The following is a 15726-nucleotide window of genomic DNA, read 5'->3' on the forward strand; positions in this document are numbered from 1 at the left end:
AGGTATTTGCTTTCTGGAGTTTTGGAGTCTGGAAGAGAATTTTATGTTCCTTAAAAGTTACTAAAACTGAATTAATATGTCTCAAAATGCTCTGTAAACATAAATGGGTTTAATTATTCCTTTGTGGCATTCCTATGAAAAAAATACTGTGAACATTTTTGCACTGAACTTTCCTTTCAACTTTTTATGCACCTGTGTGCTTAAGAGTTATGAAAAAAAGGAGATATTTACACTTTTGATAATTCTATTCTCAATGCATATATCTGATATTATTCTCTATCTTTAAATAGCTAAAATGAGAAGTGTAACTGCTCTGAGGTCATTTTTTGATGTTTGAAAGGAGAAGGAGCATAGTCAAATATTCAGGAAACTTTTGGGTTGCTTTTCTGTATTGTACTGAATTTCAAAACTCAGGCAGTTTTGGACCACGTTACAGAATCATAGAATTATAGAATATTTTGGTTTGAAAGATTTTTAAAGTTCATCTAGCTCAGTGATCCATTCTAGGTCACTCAGGTAAAATGCCACTAGATGAGTGGGACAAAGTCTTGCCTAATACTAATTGTATTCACCCCTCAGCGAGATGCAGGAGTGAAAGCGTTTCTTTCCCTCCAGTATTACAAGGTCCTTGTGCAAGCAAATCTTTAATCTTCCCAGTGCCCTGTATTAGCCTTAGAGCACGACTGCTTCTGCAGTCTGTGTGCTGGTACTAACCTTCAACTTTTCCACAGGAAATTCTCAGCTTTTCCAATAGACCTGTTGGCTTAGATAACATCAATTGCATTCTTAGTATTCTGACAGTATGCATTCTGACAGCCTAATGGAACATCTACAGTACACAATTCTGGGCAATATTATTAAGATACAGTTAATGAAGATAGTATTTAGAGAATGAGGTGAACTGTTTAGCTCGGGAGGAATACTCAGGCAAAATCACTTTATAACATGTTCATAATTGAACACCACTCCTGATTATACCTATATGAGTTTTAATGGGCATGGTATGCTGTAGAGTCTGAAGCTTATATTCTAATTAAAACTTCTGAAAAGGTCTGACAGTAGGAATTGCGACTATTTCATAACCTAGTCATCTTCTTGATCTATTTGAAAACACTTTACTGCTGAAGAATGGTTTTAGGAAAGTCAGCCAGGGCTTATTACTTACATGACTGATGTTTTAGTTGTTGACCTTGAACACTATGGCTCGGTGCTCCACGTTTAATTACACAGCCAAGTGCTGCAAAATGCAGGTGTTTGATTAGGCAATCTAGAATTTAACTTCTGACTGCCTAAAATACTATGAATGGTAGAGGTTCTTTTTTGTGCAGTCAGAATGATTAGCTGCCAAAACGTAATTCTTTATTAACAGAGATGGTAGTTTACCTCTAAATATTACAAATAAGATGTTGATTTATGGTGAAGAGGTAAGGGGGTTTTATTGTGCTTGTGTAGTTTTTGAAAATATGAAAAAGTAATTAAACCACTAATACAAGCAGACATTGAAAAATAAAGTTGGGATGTAGTAATTTGTATCCTCATATAACTTGGATTTACACAGCAGGTGAAGGTGGCTGTAGCCTTCCTCTTTAGTTCTGCTACACAGTCTAAGTGATGCACTTGCTTGACTGTATTGCCTCTCCATATTTTCTGCCTGTCTCCCATCTGCCAACCTCTCCCAGACTGTGGCAGCATCCATCCTGGTACCACTGTCCTGCATGCTCTTCCAGATGGTGATGAGATCCCAGCCCTTACCGCTGATGCTCTGTCTGTAGCAAGAGCAAATGACAAATTGTTACTGAATTTTATGCCCAAAAATATGTATCTAGTTTTCAATGTTGCTTAAGTCACATCATTTTTAATTGAAATACAACTGTCCTTTATTCAAGATAAGTTTCTAGAAATTGAAAGTGGCCAGTCCCTCCAGAACTCGGTGCTTCATTGTGATTACAGAGGAGCATTCTCAAATATTCACATTAATCTTTGGAGCTGCTACTTGTGCTGCCTGTCTGGTGTTGCTTGCCTTCAAACGGTGTGTAAAGACATTTATTTTTCAAAGGTGCATCTGGTATCTGCCAGGAATTTGGAGAATTTGGAATGGGTTGCAGATATATTCTAATATGTGTATCAGATTTCTTAATATTATCAATCAAAAATTATTTTCAGTTAAGATAATTATTAATTGTCTGCATTCACTGATGAGGGCAGTACTTCAGCAAAATGATTCTAGCCATAGTTGTCCCTTGGCTGTGTGCAAGCTGGATCAAGATTACTGGGGAAAATGTGAGAGAAACAAGCTTTCTGGATCCCATACTGACAGCTTGAGAGGGGCTGGAGGTGGGAGTGGTGTGCTTTGTTATAATCTTGTTACTAGTAAACTGATAAATGCCACTAAAATGCAGTAAACACTGAAATATGAGGTGCTGTTTTTGCAGCACCATTCCTTGGGGTTTACTGACCCCTTAAAATTGTCTGTGCTCATTGTATTGAGAAGAGTATTTTGTTGTTCTACATTCTACAACCAGATGATGGCTAAGGTGCTGCCTGGGCTTGCAGTTCTTTGGGGGTGTTTTTTCCATGTATGTGTCTGTCTTTCATCCTTATTTTGAATATGATTTTTGCTAAGACTGTGAGAGTTAACTTTTCTACAAGTGAACTATTGCTTGGTTTGGGAAGATGTGTGAGAGAAAAGCAGTACTATTGACATTGATTCCCTTTGGGAAAAGCGTGAATGTTCTTTAGTCAGGCCATTCTCTCTGAGCAGCTCTCTGGCCAGAAATCCAGTCGCAAATGACAGGAGCATTAGAGTAAAGAGAACTGAAACAGCAGAAGAAAGGACATTTTAAAAGGAGCATGCTGTCTGAACAAAGAAGGTTGCTTTTGCCCAGAAATGTCATAGGAAAGGGGAAAGTGAAGTAGCTTCTGGATAAGCATAAAGTTCATTAGAAGTTTCAGAAGTAAAATTATATTCAGGAACCTATTGTTACCTTAAGGAACTTACTTCTCCCTCAAGACTCACTTTTTTTTTCCCCACATTTTCACATTTTTCTTCTTTTTCAGAATAGCATTTTTGTGTATTCTAGAAATTCCACTGCTGAGGCTGAATTCTTTCTGTCTGTTACCAACTTGTTGTTTCAAAAATTAATGATAAGCCAGCATCTCTGATATAGCTGTGTTTTCTAGGAGAAATATATTCAATTAACTGTGGTGCTTAGGAGGCTTGAAAGGCTGTTTCAGAGTTGAGGCAGCTGAATCTGAAGATCCTGCTCACCTGGAATAGTGTCAGATTAGAATTTGCATTGTGAGAGCCAAACCTAACCATGGTTTTCACCCACTGCTTAAACAGAGGGAACTTTATAGTGTGTCAAGGTCTGTGCATTCTATCACACAGACTAGCTTTCAGTGAGAGCAGCAGAGCTGAACCAAGCTGTGATAGAGGGCTTGGTTTTAACGTTATCAAGGATGAACCCATTGAAAATATCTAGTTGTTGGATAAACGCTGAAAGGGAGAAAAAACCCAAAAACTATATAATGGATTTTAGTAAGTTGAACAGGAAGAGATTATATAGACTTGTCATTTTACTCTTTGCATAGTTGAAGAAAAAGAAAGCAACAGGGTTTAGGACCACAGTGATTGTCAGAGGGGATGGAGCTCCTCTCCTATGAAGACAAGCTGAGAGAGTTGGGGTTTTCCACTGTAGAGAAGACAAAGCTTTGGGAAGATCTCTTTTTGGTCTTCCAGTACCTTAAGGGGTTTTTAAAAAAAAGGGAGAGGGACTTCTGATATGAGCAGGTAGTGGCAGGACAAGGGGCAGTGATTTTAAAATGGAAGACAGCAGGATTAGATTAGATGTTAGGAAGAAGTTCTTTGTTCCAACACTGGAACAGGTTGCTCAGGGAAGCTGTGAATGTCCCATCCCTTGCCATGTTCAAGGCCAGGTTGGATGGAGTTTGAGCAACTTGGTCTACTGGTAGTTGTCCCTGCCCATGACAGGGGGGTTGGAACGAGATGGTCTTTAAGGTCCCTTACAAACCTAAGCATTCTAGAATTCTGTGTTTCTATGATTTTAACCATCCACTGAACTCACAAGAAATTAAAAAATTTTGGTTGCACTTAAAAAGGAAAAATTAATAAAACTTGGGTACTGATATTATTTACAGGAATGCATTATGTTGCAATAGACTATCACATCTCTTTAGTGTATGAGTAGATAGTAAAGAAGAATTCCAAATTTTCATAATGAAAAACTGGATGTATGGATAAAGGGATCTGTTTCTTCGCAGTAAAATATATAACGCTGGCTACTGTAGCATTGTTTTGCATATAGTTTGCATATGGAACATGGTTCACTTAACAATTAATCATATAGAGCTTGGAAGTGAAGTTTAGACCTCTTAAAAGAAACAAACTAGAAAAAAAATAATGTTCATAATGTTTTGTGTCTGCTAGAATTATGGCCTTCACTGATTTGCAGTAGTAAATCTGTAATGAAACGAAACATTGCACTAATGGGAAAAGTAGGGGTGTGGACTTCAGCCAGACATGGCATTTTCTCATTTGCTTTTTGTTCCCTACTTTTGCCTTTCTCCTGTCACATAAGAAGGAGTTTTTTTCAGTGTCTGCAATTAGACGCTTCATACTGTCAAGTGTTCCTACCCAGTTACAGAAAAGAAATTAACTGTGCTACAGGAGTTAACTAGTGCTTCTCATTCTGCCATGCATCAGTTATATTTGAAGCAAATTGGAGTGGTCTGTCTGCTTTGCAAAACAGATGATAGTATGCAGTAGCTGTTTCTTGGGTTTAGCATTTGTCCCAGATAGGAGCAGTATCTCTAACATCACTGCTCAAGCAAATGAGTTTAAGTTTGGAAAAAGATGAATAGGCTGCAGAGTTACTTTGCTCTTTCACAGGGGTAGAGGGATGCTCCAGATGCATCTTTGTGCATTAGATCTACTTAAAAGGAGTGCTAATAAATCAATTCTCACTCTTAGTGTAGGTGCTTTACACTGCAAAAGAGGAGAGAAAAACTGTTAGCACTAAGAAACAGTGATTGTAGGAAGACAAATTGGTGTGGGAATTGTGGGCCTGCAGTGTACATGCAGCTACTTTAAACAGTTTATTCAGAAAGTAAGATTATTTCTTACTCAATCTCCTAAACACAGGTTAATGTTGTGCAGGTTAATATGGGTACAGTATTTTTTTTTCTTCTGTAACAGGAAATTACAATTTCTGACCTTGCAAATACTTAAGGCAATGAGCAGGGTATACTGGAGTACTTTTAAGTAAGATAAGAATAGATTTTATAAGGTTTATTTTAAGGCTTTGAATTTCTGTAGGTCATACATATCCATGTTTTATGCTAACCACGAGCAATGAAAATTTACCCACAGTTGTAATTAAGCAAAGTCAGGATTCAAAACATGATGTTGCTATAGTAGACTTAACTGACAATAGCTGAAAGATAGACACTTGCTTTTTCAATTAAGAAGATAAAGTCTTCCCTTGCCTAAACTACACTTTTAATGTAGTTAGTTACATAGCCACTATATTTCACTATTTGTTTTGAAGCAGAGAGGAAATTTAGTGCCAAAGTGGCACAGCAGAGCAATGGAGCCAGAAGAGCTGGATTCTCTACTTTGGCCCCAGGCCATCACTGAAAAAAAGGAAGACATACTGCTTAGTTAAGATGACCATAAATAAAATTTCTGGGCTTTTTTACAATTTTATTTTTATTATAAAACAGTTGAAGACAGTTATGCAATCTCTTATGAGACTAGCATAATAATTAACTTTTAGCTTTTCAGAATAACAACTGAAAAAATGATGAATGTATGCATAGTTTACCAAAGTAACAGTTTTCTAAAAATAATGTTATTTATCCTAGACTATTAATCTGAAAAAAAATGGTATTATAGTAGATTTTCAGGTCAGTCTTCTTTAAAAAGATAGATTAAAGGGAACTGAAAATCATCTGATGAATTAGAAATCATCTTCTTTCATACGACCTCTCCAGCTATATACAGGTTTAATGGGAAATAAGACTTCACAATTCAGCAGTTCCAGAAGAATTATAAGATTTTATTAAATATCCAGAGGCAGAGGTGTATGAACATTCTCATGAGCAGCTGTCCTTCATGCACTGACATTGGCTCTTTGGTCAAGTCTCCCTGTGATGCCTCTGAGTTGCTGTGGAAATGACCCAGCGGGAGCTTGCACTGACCTGGGGGACTGAGAACTGGCTCAGCAATTATCGCAGTGTAGTTCACAACAACAGTGAATTGGCCTTGTCTGCATTGTGGGTATAAGAAAATAGGGAGAATTTAATGTCTGCTTGATAACTACTGCATATCCACAATGGAATTTCATTTTCATTCAGAATTGAGTGATTGTACCCAGTAGAACTCACCACAGATAAAAAGAAGATTTGTAGGTCTGTAGATTGTGAATGAAATGTAGATTTCAAGGGTAAAGATTGCTTTAAGAGGCTACAATATCCCAGAAGTATTGAGGTCAGAGACAGAGAACCCTTTAACCTGAATGAAAACAGCACAGAGCCCCTGCAGAATGACAATATATATTTGGATGACAGTATATATTTTAATCAGAAATTGAATAAGCACAGTTGTAACAACAAATGACACAAGTAATATCTTAAAATGTTAGGATAAAAGTCTGTTTCAGGTCTAGTTATAGGTCTTTTTCTAATGCAGTTTTGAAATGTGCCTGGATCTATAATTGAACTGTCTTTTTTTGGAGCAGCCCACAATGGGTATTTTTCATTCAGAGAATGAGAATTGATTCTCTTCCACCAATCTAATGCTCATGTCTTTGATCTAAACTCAGGACAAATAAAGATTTATACAATTGGATCTACAAATAAACCAAAAGAAGTGTTACTAGCTACTTACTGAGTAAGAATTTAAGTATAACTTCACAACAGCAAGAGCTGAAAACAGCTCTTTGTTTGTTATTGTTTGAATTCTCCCTTTCTTTCATAAAGTGGCTGTAGGCTCCTTTAGGCTCCAAAGCCATTAGTGTGTGAAATTAGTACAACTAACTTCTATATGTTTGCTAGGAGATATTGAGAAGTTGCCTGATGATGACTACTGTTCATTTGCATCTAAGGTTTAGTGATTAGCCTTACACATAATTACTTCAGATTTTAAGCTTTTTCAAAACTGAGTAAAACCAGATAAAAAAACTGGCAAGCAACCAAACAACAATGAAAGCCCCATCCCTGTTCATTCTTCTGTAACATTTTCTATTGAAATGTTACAAATTCTCAAGCAGGGGCAGATGTTTTCTCCCTAATACTCTGAAGGCATCTTTCTTCTCATTTATTTGACAGCATGATCAAAGCTATTTAGAACTACTAAATATAACATCTTTGCCTTGTCAGAAATAGAAAGGTGCAAATTTGTCTAAGAATTAAGCAAATACAAAGCTTAAGGATTCTGGGAGACGCAGAGAAACAACTGAAAGCTGAGTTTGCTACCTGCATATGTCTCCTTCATTAAACTCATGCCTCAAGCCCAGTCAATCGAAGGAAAAGTTCAATGAGCAGCCTTTAATCATGCACCACTATGTGCATGTAAATCTCTTCAATATTGGTTTTGAGAACTGTTGCAGATTCTTAATTAAATAAAAAGTTAAGTACATGTAACTGTTCAGAAAACATGGAAATCTTGATAGTTAATTTCTTGAAGTTTTAAGTATAGCCTTGCTGTTTTTTTAACATGTTAGTACATGATAAAATAAAATTCTACACTGCCAATTTCTACTGTACTTTTCAGATAACAGTTAGGGGGGCAGAAGTCTTTCAGAATTTATGGTCACCTAGATCCTGTGAAAGTATTGAGTCTCCTAGTAAAAAAGTTGCAGGGAATAAATTACTCATTGCTAGAAGCATTATGTGCTTTCCTTCCTCTGCACTCTTCATTCTACAGCCTACAGATTCTTGTATGTATCCTGAAACTGACTCCAGAAGAGTCCAGGACTTTATTGTAAAGATTAAGGGCAGATTTTTTTTTACTATTTTTTGATTGGTTGGTTGGTTTGGTTTTTTTGTTTGGTTGGGTTTTGGGGTTTTTATTTACTTTTTTAACTTAAAACCGTTAAATAATGAAAACATGTTTGTGAGAAATGAAAGATATTATTGAGAGTGTTTGGTCTAGAAATGTTGGATTCCCTTCTCTAGATAAAAGATTTTTGACATGACCCATATTTGTTTGCAAAACATTCCTTTTGTCTTAAATTACTGTAGTGAAGAGTTTAATCTTCTTTATTTTATAGGACTCTAAATTTCACTGGACTTTTTTCAGAATTATGTTTGGTCATAAATTCTCAGTACAGTTCAAACCTTTATCTGATATTGTAGCTGTGATTCTTCACTGCTGGATAGCAGAGCATGTGATACTAGTAAAAATCTATGAATAGCACAATAACATTGTTGTTTGGAAGAACTGGTAGGAAGGATCTGATTCCAGTAAATTATATTAAATTTTAACATATATAACTTTTCTAAGTGCCTACAATTTATCGCAGTAAGATTTTCTTTACAGATCATTCCAGCCTGTTGACATCTTTTTGATTTGGTGATTTTCTGGCTCACAAGTGTGTTCCTTAACTAAAATGTCTCTTACAGTTTTTGACAAAGTTCATATAAACTGGAACATATTCAACCATTATTTTTATAATCGCCTTTTCAGTTTCTTTAAAATGTTAGTGTCATTCAATGAGAAATATTTTCTTCAATGTGTAAGGTGAGCTTTGGGAATGTTATGGAATTTCTGACATTTTTCTGCTAATAAGAGAAAAAGCTTTGTTCCTCTCTAGTGGAAACTGTAAAAACATCTTACTTTGTTGCCTTAGGCCCTGTAGGCTACTGCAGAAACAGACCAGAGCTAAATTATTATTTTAACATCAAGGATGATTAAGTTTCTTTGTAACAAAGTCTAAGATAGATTCATAACATCTGACCCCTCTATTTTTTAATCTTGAAATCCTTGAATTTTTTAATTTCCGTTGAAACTTTTCCTGGTACTTTTTCACAGACTACATTACACTTTTCAAGACTTCTTTTCAATATTTTCACCACTACAGTTTTATTTCAGCTTTGACATTTTTAATAAATTGGGACAGTGGAGGGATGGTGTTACTGCATCCTAAGGAAATCTAGGTATTGTTGAAGCCAGTGGGTCTTCAGTTGATTTTTATGTTCCTCTTTCTTTTAGAGAGCTATAAAGTTTGCATTGGACCTTTTGGCTTCATCAGGAATGTTTGTGCAATTCCAAAGGTTATTGTGCTGTAGCTTATTTAAGTTGTCTTCTAGTGAAGAGATGTTATCTCTCAGTATTTAGATCTTTGCAGCTTCTCTTCCTCTTCTTTCATTTCTGTTTCTTCTCTGCACCAAAGCACTGCACTCTTTATAAACTGCCATTATCTGATTCACTGTAATAAGATAAACTATGGAAAAAGTGTTTCTCTGTTTTACTCTCTTCAGCACAGTGTGAGGAAGGCATTTTACACCGCCTCTGAAACAACACCAGATTAAGGCACCTTTGAAAATCATGGAATAAATTAAAAAGGTTTTTGCTCTCTCTGATAGTTTTGGGTTTTTTTATAATGCTATCTTGTGGTGGGAAATACTTAACATATACTGTGGTTTTAATGATTAGGTTTACATAACCTTAAAGACCCTAGAAGCCATCTCCTGTGTCTTCTTGGAGAGAATGCAAGAATAAACTCAAATAAGCTGGAGATAAGGTCATTTTAGTGAAATCTTTAAATAGACATTAGAGAAAACTGCTTCCTCTCAGTATTTAGGTCCAGCTAAAAGGAGTGGAAAAACATGGGAGAACTTCCAATGATAGCAGCCTATTACCTTATCAAAAACAGGACAAGAAGCTGAGCTTACCACCTTCTGCTGAAACTTTAAATATTTTTAAGCATGTGTAAGCCACAATGATTGACATTTTCATAAATGTTTGTACTGTAGAAAGATTGTTAAATTGCCAGGCATTTGCTAGTGAAATGTAAAAGAAACCCTCTCTTAAATATTAAGCTATACTGCAGAAGGCTGAAAAAGTTTTACTGTATCACAATTGTGTATAAAACAATACTGAGAAAATGACTACTGATAAATTCTCATGTGAATGCAACAATAGCTTAATTAAATGTAAATTAAACACTTAAAATGCAAATAATGGCTCTCTACCAGTTGATAGTTACAAAATAAATGTTTCATTTTGTTTGTTTTGTGGTAGTTTATGTGAAATGTGAAATATTACATTGTCTATTACAAAAATATTCACTCTTACTGGAATTTATTATTTCTCTGAATTCTTTTTTCATTTAATTTGGTTTTAGGACAAAGGAGTTCTACATTTTTGACTCAGATGCCCAGTATTTTAGTTAGTATTAATCTGAGATATTAAATCAGTCTTATATATGTATGATTTTAGAATATAATGGATCCTTTTAAATTTTCATTGCATTTTTCTAATACATTTATAATGAAAAATGTGTAGATACTTTTGTCATGGTTTGACGCTGGTGCAATGCCAGTGCTCCCATGAAAATACATTCTCCCTGGTGTCTACTGTGAGATGTGATCAGGAATAGAGCAAAGCCGGCTCCAGCTTAGGAATAAAAGGAAAAAAACTTTATTAACTTTCAATATATAAAAGAAACACACAGAACTCAGGATGAAAACCTTCCAAAGGTTTTCATTTCTCTTCCCCCCACCAAATTCCCAATACATCACAGTAAGACAAAACCTTGGATTCTCAATTCAGTTATCATCCCTCAGGTCACCAACTCTCAGTCCATCACCACCCTTTAGATAATCAATTCTCAGTTCATCAAGGAGTGAGGAGTCCCTCTTGTGCCATAGGCTTCCCCTGGAAACACAGTTGAGACCTCTTGTGTTTCCATGTCACACATGGCACCGCCCGTGGATCATTGCCATCGTGACCTCTTCCTTCCATGCCCAGTGCTCTCACCACTGCACATGGACCAGAGCTGCTTCTAGGGTTCCCCTTTTAAGGGTGCTTTGCCCAGTTCCAAAAAGAGCAGTCTCTCACTTTCAGGACACCTGTCCCCCCCAAATTTCACCCCCTGGGGCCGAGGGGTCTCAAAACCAGAGATCTTCTCCTTCACTGGAGATCGAGGGCACCGACCACCCTCCTCACCCGTCCTCACCTGTCGTCTCTGTTCACACACTCCTTCACATAACATCACTGCACTCTCCTGGCTCCAAGCCATTGCCTCCCCCTAAATGCAGTCTCTGTGTCACAGGAAAAATGGTTCTGTCCATGGCTATACAAGAAAAGTCCAGCCAAAGGTCACTCCATCATCTCCTGCCACCTAGAATTCTTCTCAACTTCTCTCGGACATCTTTCACTTGCACAAGCTTGCATCACACTTGCCCATTTCTTGCTATTTATCCCTATCTCTCTTCTCATTCAGCTCCACGAGGATCAGCATTTGTAAGGTCTCCATCATCCAAGAAAAGGGTTAAAATATCAGACTCTGCTTGTCCAGAAATCCCACACTGCCCTGCTGGGCACCTTCTCACCGCCCCCCTTCTCCTTCCCAGCCGGCTATGCTGCCCGCATATATCGAATTTCAAGGTGGCACAGGCACAGACACCGGCTCTCTCTCTCTCTCTCTCTCTCTGGGGGGCTGCCTGATGCCTCTCAGTGTTCCTCCACCCTTCCATCCTGCAGGGGCCTTCCCCTCCCCTCTGTCCAGGGCCCTGGCTCACCTCACGCGGCCGCGTGGCTCCCCCTGCCCCGCCCAGCCCGCAGCCGGCAGGGGAGCTCTGGCCGGGGCTCTGTTCCGGTGTTTCACCCACCGGAACCAAGAGAAAGCTTTCCTGGGCGTTCTCTGCTTTTAACCCTCTGTGTTCTCAGAGGCGTATCCATGTCCTCAGTGGCCACACCAGGTGCCAATATTCAAATCTGAGCACCTATTGGTGTGACCACAGCATCCCAAAAAACTCACTTCCTCTCAAACCAGGACAACTTTCTAGATCTCTTACATCCATTTCAATAATTCAGATTATTTAAAATTTATTTAAAATTATAAATAACTGTGAAAATATTTGCTTGTGTAGATGTATTTACCCATTGCTAAATATGCTCATAAAATTATAGATGTGATTACTGTATTTTTAATATAAAGAATTTTTACATGTTCAGTAATGAAGTTGCTATGCAACTTCATTACTGAACATGTAAAATTGCAAAATTGCATTCGAGTCTTGTATTGTCAGTGGTGGAATTTCCTGTTGCAGGTAGAGCCCTTTTGCACAATTACCTTCATGCAACAAGTGTTGTCCAGTCTTCTGAATGCACACTTTCAATGCTTATTTTAGTGTAAACAAAATTATTTAGCCTAAAGTCACACTTTTTCCATTGTAATATTTATAATTCAGATTTTCCCCACAGTTTTGAAGATAATTTCATGAAAATTTCAGCCGTAATGAGATCAAGGGACATGACTGACAGGTATTCACATTATACATACTACTTTCAAAGGCACTTAGGATTGCATTGCTTCTGCCTAAAGCAATGACAAAACTGTTCAAGTCCTAAAGAACATATCTGTAACAGAATAGTTTTCAAGTATTAATTTTGAAAAATTTGATTAATATGGTTGATGGCTTTTATTGTGGAGCTTACAATGTGGACTTTGTAAATACCTTTTTTTTTCCCTTCTTTTTGATTTTGCTTCTATTAGCGTAAGTGTATATATAGGCACACAATTATTAGAACTCTTCTGATGAATTTCAGGAAGATAACACACTCAATTTTCAGCTCACTCAGCCGTGAGGAGAGGACAGTCAGATTGCAAAGAACCATAGAAAGGTTTGGGTTGGAGGAGATCTTTTCAAGATCATCTGGTACAACCCGTCTGTAGGCAGGAACATCCTCCTCTAGGCCAGGTTGCTCAAAATCCCATCTCATCTGACCTTGAACACTTCCAGGGATGGAGCATCCACAACTTATCTCGGCAACCTGTTCCAGTGCCTCACCACCTCCAGTAAAAAAACTTTTTTCTGTTATCTAATCTAAATTACTCTCTTCCCGTGTAAAATAGTTGCCTCTTTTCCTGCAACCATAAGCTTTGGCAAAAAGTCTCTCTCCAGTTTTCTTATATGCTCCTTTTAACTATTGAAAGGCTGCAGTAAGGTCTCCCCTGAGCATTTTCTTGTCCAGGCTGAACAACCCCTGCTCTTTCAGCCTTTCCTCACAGGAGAGGTGTTCCAGCCCCTTTCACTCAAATTTGAAATGTGTTAATGATAAAGACCTACTTGTAATTTAAGATGTCACTGATAGGCTGAGCTATTCACAGATCTGAAAATTGATGCAGGAATCTGAAAATTATAGAAAGATAGTAGGGAAGAGTGCAGGTTAAAACCTCTAAGCATTGAGACTTCTCTACAGAAATGTCTGAAGGGCATCTAGAAATATTACTTGCTATGAATCACAGGGATGCCATGATTTTGGGCTGATGTGTTAGAAGGGTGAGACCTTAGAAAAGACAAGCCAATGAAAACAAGTAGAGTTACATTTAATTTGAAAAATGTATTTCTACTTTTCTGATGTTCAAGTAAGAAAGTGAGAAGTAGAATTCTTGAAGGCACACCTTCACAGCCTATGAGGGGAAAAGTGACATTATCATTATTGGAATCTATTGCAAGAAACTTAGTCAGAAGAATGGAGACACTAGAAATATCTGAATGAATTGGTGGTTGAGCATTGGAAGAGCATTAGATATTCAGTTCCAAAAATAGTGTGTAAGCGTAGAGAAGGTCTGACATATGAACACGTTTGTTTTAAAAGATAAAGAAAGTTGTTATTATCAAAATCAGATTTGGCTGAGACTAGATTTCTGAAACTAGGTGAGTATCTCCATTTGGAAGCCAATTTGGGTGCAAGTGACTGTAAAATGGCAATATTTATAGGTTTAGGAAGAGGCAAACATAGTAGTAGAACAGGAACAACTAACTTCAAAAAGAGCATACTTAATGAACCTGGGGACCTAGTAGAGGGATCTCCTGGGAAGGTAATCTAAAGGATAAATGAGTGAAGGAGAGCTAGCAGTTACTGAAAGAGAACATGTTAAAAACAGAGCTGAAAACTGTTACAATTGTCAGGAAACATATGAAAAATACTCAAAAATATGGATGCATTAGGCTACATAAATAAACATGAAAACTTTGGGGGAAAAATTCTGAAGGTGCTAGAATGATGCATTAGAGTGATAAAAGGATAGCCCTAGTCCATTACTCAGCAATAAAGAATAGCAAGAAAAAGAAAAAAATAAGTCCCCTTTCTGTAGGCAAGGATCTAACCAAACAACATTACCATTATCAAGTAGGTACAAACAGAATTGGGAAGGAATAATTTAAAGAATATTAATGTAACACAATGTATTCGTGTTGACAGGATCCAATTAAATTTGCCCTTAAGTACTTAGAAAACCTAGCCAGTTTAATCCCTGAACCATTAGCAAACACAGCATCCAACTTAAAAAAAAGGAAAAATAGACTATTGTAGAATTACACATGAATCAGTGTAATTTCAACATCTGAGAAGTTATTGGAACAAGTTATTAGCATTCAGTGTGTTTGTACAGAGAAGATAAAGTAATAAAAACAGCTAGAATGGTTTTGTCAAAAACAATCACATCAATGTACTCTAATTACTTTCTTTGATGGGATTTCCGGGTTAATCGGATCAGGGAACAGATAGGATTAATTTTGACTTCAGGCAAGGTTTCTGACACTGTCCCACAAAGAAGTCCATAAATAAATTAGGTCAATATGATCTAGATGAAATTAAGGTGAGGTACATAACTAGTTGGAAATAATACTTAAAGCTGAGTTATCAGTATCTGACTACCAAGAAGGGTCAACAATGGTCCTGGTTTTTTTCAATATTTTTATAAATGACTTTGCAGCACACTAACAAGTACACTTTATAAATTTTATGGATGAAATATGACAGTTTGGTAGCTTTTCCACAATAGGAAACAAAGATCATTATCTTGGGAAATTTTAGCTGTTATGTATCACATGCTGAAATTTGGTAATAAATAAATAACTGTAAAATGATTAGTGAGAAGAGGGAAATGCACAAATAGAAAATTAGAATGAAGAACAAGGTATTTATTCTGAAGATCATGCTAGAGTGGACTACAGAATTTGTGAGCTGAAAAATAGTGATGGTTTTGAAAAATAAACATCAGATGTTATTCTGGTTTTCTTAACCAGATTGCCATGTGCAGGGTATGTAAGTTAGTAATTTCATGCCAGACCTGATGAAGACTTGACTATGAAGTAATTATGAAGTAATGCATCCACTCTTTGCCTCCCTGCTTCAGAAACGAGCTAAAATTCATAGCATGCTCTGAGGAGAGTGGCAAAATTACAAGAGGTATGAAAAATTGTCTTTTGAGCTGAGAAGACATATTTAATTTATTTCATCTAAATGGCAGAACTCATGATAAAAGGTTTTCAGTATGAAAAAGACTGCTATAAACAAAAAAACATCATGTGTATAAACAAGTAATAAATAGTTTAGTTTTCAAGAAAAACCCTTGAGGTAACAACCAATCAAAGGCCTGTGCTTTAGTTTTGGTATGTAGGAAAACCTTCACCTTTGAGAATGAAATGCAGGAATGCTGAGTAACAGGAAACACTGAGGATTCTTTTTCA

General features: G+C 36.8%; 1 protein-coding gene across 1 annotated transcript in view; it reads left to right on the forward strand.

The window, feature by feature from the left end:
- Positions 1–15726, forward strand: part of MMP16 (matrix metallopeptidase 16) — a 174092-nt gene that overhangs the window by 40030 nt on the left and 118336 nt on the right. The window lies entirely within an intron of this gene.

Source organism: Agelaius phoeniceus, chromosome 1, assembly GCF_051311805.1.
Source record: "Agelaius phoeniceus isolate bAgePho1 chromosome 1, bAgePho1.hap1, whole genome shotgun sequence".
Lineage (NCBI taxonomy): Eukaryota > Metazoa > Chordata > Aves > Passeriformes > Icteridae > Agelaius > Agelaius phoeniceus.